At 41.5% G+C, this 7,250-nt stretch overlaps 1 protein-coding gene across 4 annotated transcripts in view; it reads right to left on the minus strand.

Annotated features, from left to right (window-relative positions):
• Nucleotides 1–3,140, minus strand: part of LOC112557374 (anoctamin-7-like) — a 41,782-nt gene extending 38,642 nt beyond the window's left edge. The window contains exon 1 of one of the 4 annotated variants that reach the window (XM_025227181.1): nt 2,850–3,140. The gene's annotated coding sequence lies outside the window, so the exon portion shown is untranslated. Of the gene's footprint in view, nt 1–1,235; nt 1,520–2,849 lie in introns of those variants that run through there. The other 3 variants (XM_025227179.1, XM_025227180.1, XM_025227183.1) reach the window with 3 other exon arrangements.
• Nucleotides 3,141–7,250: the final 4,110 nt, after the last annotated feature.

The raw sequence follows: 7,250 nt of genomic DNA on the forward strand, positions 1-7,250 counted from the left end.
GCGATGCCATGCAGTGTAAAAAGAATATCTGACACATGAAGTCTCCCATCTCCATCCTGCACCCGACATTTGGGTCATCGATGGAAGATGACAGTCGTGTTGTTGTTGGCTGTTTTACGTCCGACTGACGATTAGAGTGGTGGGGATGGGTGGGCGGTAATTAATTACTGACCATCATGCGAGGAGAGGCGGAAAAGTAGGACTAGTGTGATATGTATGTATATATGTAAAGAAGGTGGTGAGAAAAGGTCTTTAAAAAAGAAAAGAAAGGATGACAATCGGACACTGCACAATTTGGGTTGTTAGGATCTGCACTATCCTAATGTTTCCGGCGACTGTGCTCACGCTTGGTCAAGAGGCCAGCCGGTTAATTTACCCTAGCTCTCACACTCATGACCACATGCAAGAAAGAATAAAAGGCATTATCTCCGCTACGTTCACGCGAAAGAGGTTGAGGGAGTGGGGAACCTAGGTTTAGAAGAGATGTGTCTGGAAGCATGCATTATCTACAGAATAAGCGGCAGTCTGCGTGTGTCACCCTAATAACAGTCTACGGCGGCCGCCAGTGACCGATGTGGCTATTCACTAACCGGCGGACTAATTACACGAGAGCTTCACTTTTTTGGGGGGATGGTCGTGGGGAAGGGGTGAGAAAGGGAGTGCGAGGAGACAAAGCTACGTTAAGTGCAGCTCGCATATAAGCTCTTGCTCCTGCTCCGACTGCACGCACACGTCACACACGAAGCACCGGGATCGTCACGCATGTGTCACTGAGAATAGACATAAGGCTTGATCCGACATGTCGCTGATCGCGTTCTTCCTCCTGCAGTACAGTATGAGAGTGGGTGATAGATGGGTATTTTGTACTGCCACCGTAACGCTAACACGCGAGATACAAAAACAGAGACAAAAAAAAAAAAAAGGAGAAACTCGACACATCCGTTTTCGTTTCAAGGAATCGACACTATAGCTGTCACAGACCGCAAACGCGAACTATTTCTGTGGCTACTCCTTACTGTTAGTCCCAGTTGTTCGAGTCAATGTTTTCTACTTGTACTTATTTTCTCTTTCGTTTTTTTTTTTTTTTTTTTTTTATTATTATTTGCCGATTACGCAGATGAAATTCAAAAGTTCATGCTCCAACGCCTGCCAGCTCATTTTTCGGGTCGCGCTGCACTTAAACCGACTTAAACTGGGTTACTGTGAAAGGGCGAGAATGGCGAAGCGCTGCATACCTACCTGGCCGTACCGCTCTTCGACTTTTTCTTTCCCCCCAACTCTCCACCCGTCCACCCGTATAACAGGTCCAGGAAACCGTTTGAGCGCACTTGCTTCACCAAGCGCTGGTCACACGTCCTTCGCACACTCCAGCCACTGAGCAAAGAAGCGGACAAACTCTCCCCGCAGTCGTCGGCACTGTCGTCGGCCGTCTCCACACAAGGACTCAATCACCAGGCCCCGATGCCTGCAGCCTTGCGACTCGACGCGAGCTGGTCACCGCTGCAAAATTCTGAAGTTGCGTATGTGCGTGTGACGTGTGGTGTGTGCGTGCGTGCGTAACGCTTCAACGGGCGCCTCTCAGCCCGTGACTCGCACCGCAGCTGAACAACGCGAGCCGCTGTTCGCATGCCGGTGCATCACCTACCGGCTACAATGCAGCTGCTGGGAAGCTGGGACAATGCCGAGGACTTGCTGTGGTTGAATTAAATCAATAAGCGCTGACAACGTTGTTTGAAAACGCGCGTGCGAACGAGTGCGCGTTCATCACCCTGGTGAGTTGTGGTGACTGGATCTGTCAAGCCGCACCCCTGTTCTCTGCACACCTATTTGATTCCTTATGGTACTACATGGTTACAAAGACAGCTTTAGTTACAACACTTTCACAGCACCGTGACATGTTACTGGCAGTTCAATCAAGCTCATTTTAACCATCTTCATAAGACTATCGGAAATTTGGCCCACGAAATGATGAATAACTTTTTTTCTAGAGTACATGTGTACCACACATGCACCAGTAAAAGGCTTGAAAAAAGCAGCTGTGTGTATGCGTGTATGTGAACTAGGGGAAGTGTGTTGCGTTCCGCGGGTATCGAACTGACTTTTTACGCTTAACGGCCTTGGAAAACATTGCTCTAACTGCTCCGTTTCCCAGGACTTTCATTTGACTGAACAAGGACTCAATCTTATTACTATTCAGAACTGCAATTTTACCAAGTGGTACCCATCCAAAGGTGCTTGCTTCTTGTTCTTTGTGGAATAAGAACCTACAAACTGCAGTGAACCCCCATCTACCAGCACTACATGCAGACAGCCATTAATCATGTTATTGTTGCATTTATTATTTTGATATACACATTTATACATAGATTTATGACTGATTGTGTGTTACTGCTTGTAGTATAACCAGGCTGACACAGGAACTTTAGCTTGAATGGTATTTTTCATGGGGTCAGTTTCTTAACTCTTATTTATTCTGTATTCAGTGTCAGATATAAAACCTATTTTGCTACCTTGTCATGAATGAAATCAAAACAACATAAGGATCAAAAGTGACTGCAAAACCAAAAGGGATTGTTTGCATCCCTTTCCTTGCACACCACTAAAGTCTGTGTAGCTATGTCTCACAGAGTTCTTTAATCTTACACATTACTAAACAAGGTTTCTTTATTACAGTTATAACAAAAATAAGGATCAAGACAATATATTAATATGGTAAATTCAAAATGAATTACCCAATCATTAAAATTATGACATTGATGCTGATTCCTGCTGACTAAAACCAGAACCAGTTTGGTTTTTAATTAATCAAACTGTTATAAATGCGTTTTTATTTTCAGACCAGTACTTACCCAGGTCGTACTCAGGGGGAAATTTTTCTTTCCTGACTCTCTATCCTGCGTTGTCAAGGTCGACCAGACAGCGGTCATCCACAGTGATACAATAATTGATAAGCAACGCTGTTCCCTCGGCCTCATTCTTAGATTGGACATTCGGTAAACCTCGCATTTCAGTGGAACCGTAAGAGGGAGGAGGAAAGCAGTGTGAATATCACAGACGTAATGCAAGTTCGTGGTGAATGCGAAACAACAAAGTGATCGGAATGAGTCTCGCATGTTGTTCTAGCAAATCAGCCTGTCGACTCTAACAATAAAAACCAGCTGCATCTTGATAAAGTCTGAAAAAAAGAATAGATGTTGTGTTTTTGACACAATTTCATATCTAAATGCAGTTGAGAACACTTGTAAGTTAATTAAATACTTATTAGCAATAAAGTCTTTTTTGTTAATGCGAGCGCCAAAACTTTTTCAGGGGACGCGACTCAGTTAATACATCCGCTTCTCAAGAAAATTATCGCTTTCAAGAGTCATGCATAGATTTTATTTATTTATTTTTTTTTTTTTTTTGTTCGTAATTTTGCACTGATGGTTGAGGAGGGGGGATCGAGCCTGCGTACCCGGAGAGAACCACCGACGGCAAGCCCTGCGAACAGATGTCACATACAAAGTGTCCCGAGACGAGATATGAACCCCGGGCCTCTCGAGCAGCGATTGTTTAAACTACTACACTACCAAACAGCCTTACCTATCATCTTGCAGCAAACTGAGGCATTTACTGTTCAACCGACCAGGATCGGTCACCTTGCGGCATCTTCATTCTCGTCTTTTCACAATCGTATCTCCCTCTCTTCCCATTCCTACACTGAATGTTGTTCCTCGAGCGTTTTAATGTGTCCAACCCCATTTCCCATGTAACTTGGAAGCCCTTTAATACAGTTTTTCTTGCTCGCATCTTCAACACCATCACACAGAACAACAATAACCGCTGTATATCATCTTTACCGCTTTAGAGTTCTGCGCAGCTCCGGAGGAGAGACATTTGCTCATATGCCCAAGTTACCTGTCCACGTAAAACGAGTTTCCTAGGCTAGGCTGAGGATGCTCCGGTCTGGGCGACAACCTCTATCCTGCGTGCCCCTTATGGACAGGACTTACTCTGTGGGTTCCAGTAGTTATGTGCCCGTGATGCGGCATATAAGACAAAAGTGATGGTAATTTCTACCCTGAACAATTTCTGCACCACCATAACCACGACTGGCTACATCATCTGAACTTGATTCTCAAAAAAAAAAAAAAACTTTATATTTAGCCAAATGCAGTAAAAGATTTAATTTAACATGATTTTCTCCATTAAGCTACACCCAACCTCATTAACAGCTTCTTCTTCCCTTATTCTTCATACTACATGAAAACAAAAAACTCAAATTCCGTCAATCACCTTTATTTCTTTTTACATTTGCCTGTACAAATCAACACAAGTGAACCGGCTATTGAAGTACATTAACAAATTTATTCAGTCATGATGTCTGAGGTTAACACCCAAAGGAAATTAGCATTCCTCTATATGTAGTCAAGGATAACATTGCTCCTTAAACAAACTTTGCAAATCATCCACAGCATATAAATGAAAAAAATAATCTGCTAATAATTTTTGTTTGAATATTAACTAAACTTAAAGATTCCCCACTCCCCAACCCCGATATGCCAGTCATCTAATGCGTACAAAGGCAAAATCCAATTTTGAACAGTTTTTAAAAATTCTTGCAAAATGACACCTATCATTTTTTTCTCAATTAGCCATTATCACTTAAAACAGACTCAACTGTGTTAATAACATTCATCATAAGAATGTTAAAATTATATGTACAGACACTATTGATATGTTCCATCCCTTTAAACTGCAGCCCAGTCCTATCACAATGGTTATCAAGCGAAGACACATCAGGATATTATCACAGGCTCTTCCTTTGTATTACAGATATCACTTGAATGCACCCACAATCAACATCTATTACCATGTTTCAGTGTTTGCAATTTATTTCCTTTTTTTTAAAAAGTCGCCGAAGAGGCTGAACCAAACTCTAAGCAAAAAGTCTTGACAGTAAAACAGTGACCTTTCTGACTAAGTTAACAAAATCTGGCTTTTTCATCTTTAGAAATGGTTTGCAAAACCAGGAATTTTTAAAATACCAGAAATAATCCCTCTAAGCCTAGTTACTAGTATAATTCCTTGCTGTTAAGACAAAAGGCCTTAGCACATCAGTACTGGGGTATTTACTTGTAACACTGATTACCGTTATGTCAAAGGACAGAGACCAAAGGTTGCTATTGCTATAGTTAACAGCCAGAACCAGACACTGCAAGCCAAACCTCAGTGTTGTTTGCAAAATTAAAATAATAAAACCTGGCACCAAACTGAAAATAATAATAATTATAATGAGGATTTATATAGTGCTTTTCCAATGATTTGCTCAGAGCACTTTACATAAATAACTGAATCACCAACAACCATGCACCCACATTTGCATAAAACAGATATGCTCACTTCTACAGCAGACATGTGCTCATATACAAAGTAAATTACAGACACACAGTTATGCATGCTCATGGTCAGGACAGGGTCACAGTGAAGTCATCATTCTGAAAAGATGTCGAGTTTGGACTTAAAGATGGTAAGAGAATCAGAGTGTTGTAGGCTGACAGGTAATCCATTCCAAGACAAGGGGGCTTGGTAGGAGAAAGACCTCTGTCCGTATGTCTTTGTCTTAGTTAGTGGGACTTGCAGAAGCTTGGAGGCAGAGGATCAGCGAAAAAGTCATGCAGGCGTATAAATGGGAGTGAGTTCAGAAAGGTATCGATGACCAGTGCCAGAAAAGTTTGTAGACTATACTATCCATGATTGACAACCAGTGAAGAAAGCAATGCCGGGCAATATATGTTCACATCTAGATGGTTTGCAGATGAGGTGATCAGCATTATTCTGTATCCTTTGAAGTTTGTCAAAAATATACTTGGAAATTCCAGCTAAAAGAAAACTACAATAGTCTATCCTTGACAGCACAAAGGCACAGATTAGAGTTTTAGTTGCTTCAGTAGTGAGATAATGGTAATAATCCAACGAGTTCTGCAGACACGAGAAATATGCTGACGAAAAGTCAAATTCTGATTGAAAATAACACCCAAGCTGTGGACAGAGGTGGAGAAAGGAACAGTTGAGTTCTTCATTGACAAAGACTGAGGGAGTGAAGGATGACTCAGAAATTTCCTTAGACAAGTAGCAGTTCAGTCTCATTGTCATTCAGTTGCAGTCTGTTTTGGAGTATACAGGACTTTACATCATCTATGCATTCCTGTGTACATGTCAGTAGAAAGTTCAGTAAATAGAGCTGACTGATAAAACTGTGTATCATCAGCATAACTCACATGTGACATGGCATGGCGTGACATAACATCAGACAGAGGGGACATATACAACACAAAAAGTATTGGACCGAAGACAGACCTTTGCCAGACACCATATCGCAGGACAGAAGCATCTGAGTATACACTATTCACACACATAGTTCTTGTAACTATGTAACAAAGATGTTAGGTTTATGTTACGAGAAAGCTGAGCAAATGCTGGGGCTTGACATCCAGAGCTTGATATGTCTCCCACTTTTTGATTTCAGATGGCCCTATATACAGTGATACCTCGGTTCTCGAACGCCTTGACTTTCGACCAAATCGGTATTCGACCAGGAAATTCGAGAAAATTTTGTCTTGGAATCCGAACAAATATTTGGAACTCGAACATCCGAACGTCCGAGATAAGCCGAGTTGAGCCGAATGGCGTTCATTCTGCCCCGCGCGCCTTGCTTGCGTCATCAGTGTGAGTGCAGAGAGAGAGTCACGTTTTGTGGAGAGAGTCATGAAATGTGTGCAAAAATGGGCAGAAATCGCAAATTTTTGTTGAACATCACCCTGATAAAGTGTAGCAAATAGAGCAGTTAACATTTTTTAATGACAATGTTATGTCCACTTCCGCAAAATTTTGCAAGGAGAAAAAAACAGCAAACAATTGACAAATTCTTCCGTAAAGAAATCAGACAAGCAACTGCGAGCAAGATTCTGATTCTCCTCAGCAAAAGATACAGAGAACAGAAACACTGAAGAGCAGTTACCCTCTGTTTTTATTGAAGAGGACTCCCTTCAAAACAATAACCATCCCCCTTCCTCCTCCCTCCACATTCATTCCCTCCTGCCATAAAGTTTGGTACAGTACAGTAAATGAAACAAAATTTACTGTACGTACAGTACATTTTTTTTTTTTTTTTTTTTTTGATAAATACACTTTTATTTCTTATTTGTTTGAGACTCATGTTTTCTCTACACATTATATACAAATTAGGCCAGTAAATAGCATTTTCTGGG

This window comes from Pomacea canaliculata, linkage group LG2, assembly GCF_003073045.1.
Source record: "Pomacea canaliculata isolate SZHN2017 linkage group LG2, ASM307304v1, whole genome shotgun sequence".
NCBI classification, from domain to species: Eukaryota; Metazoa; Mollusca; class Gastropoda; order Architaenioglossa; family Ampullariidae; genus Pomacea; species Pomacea canaliculata.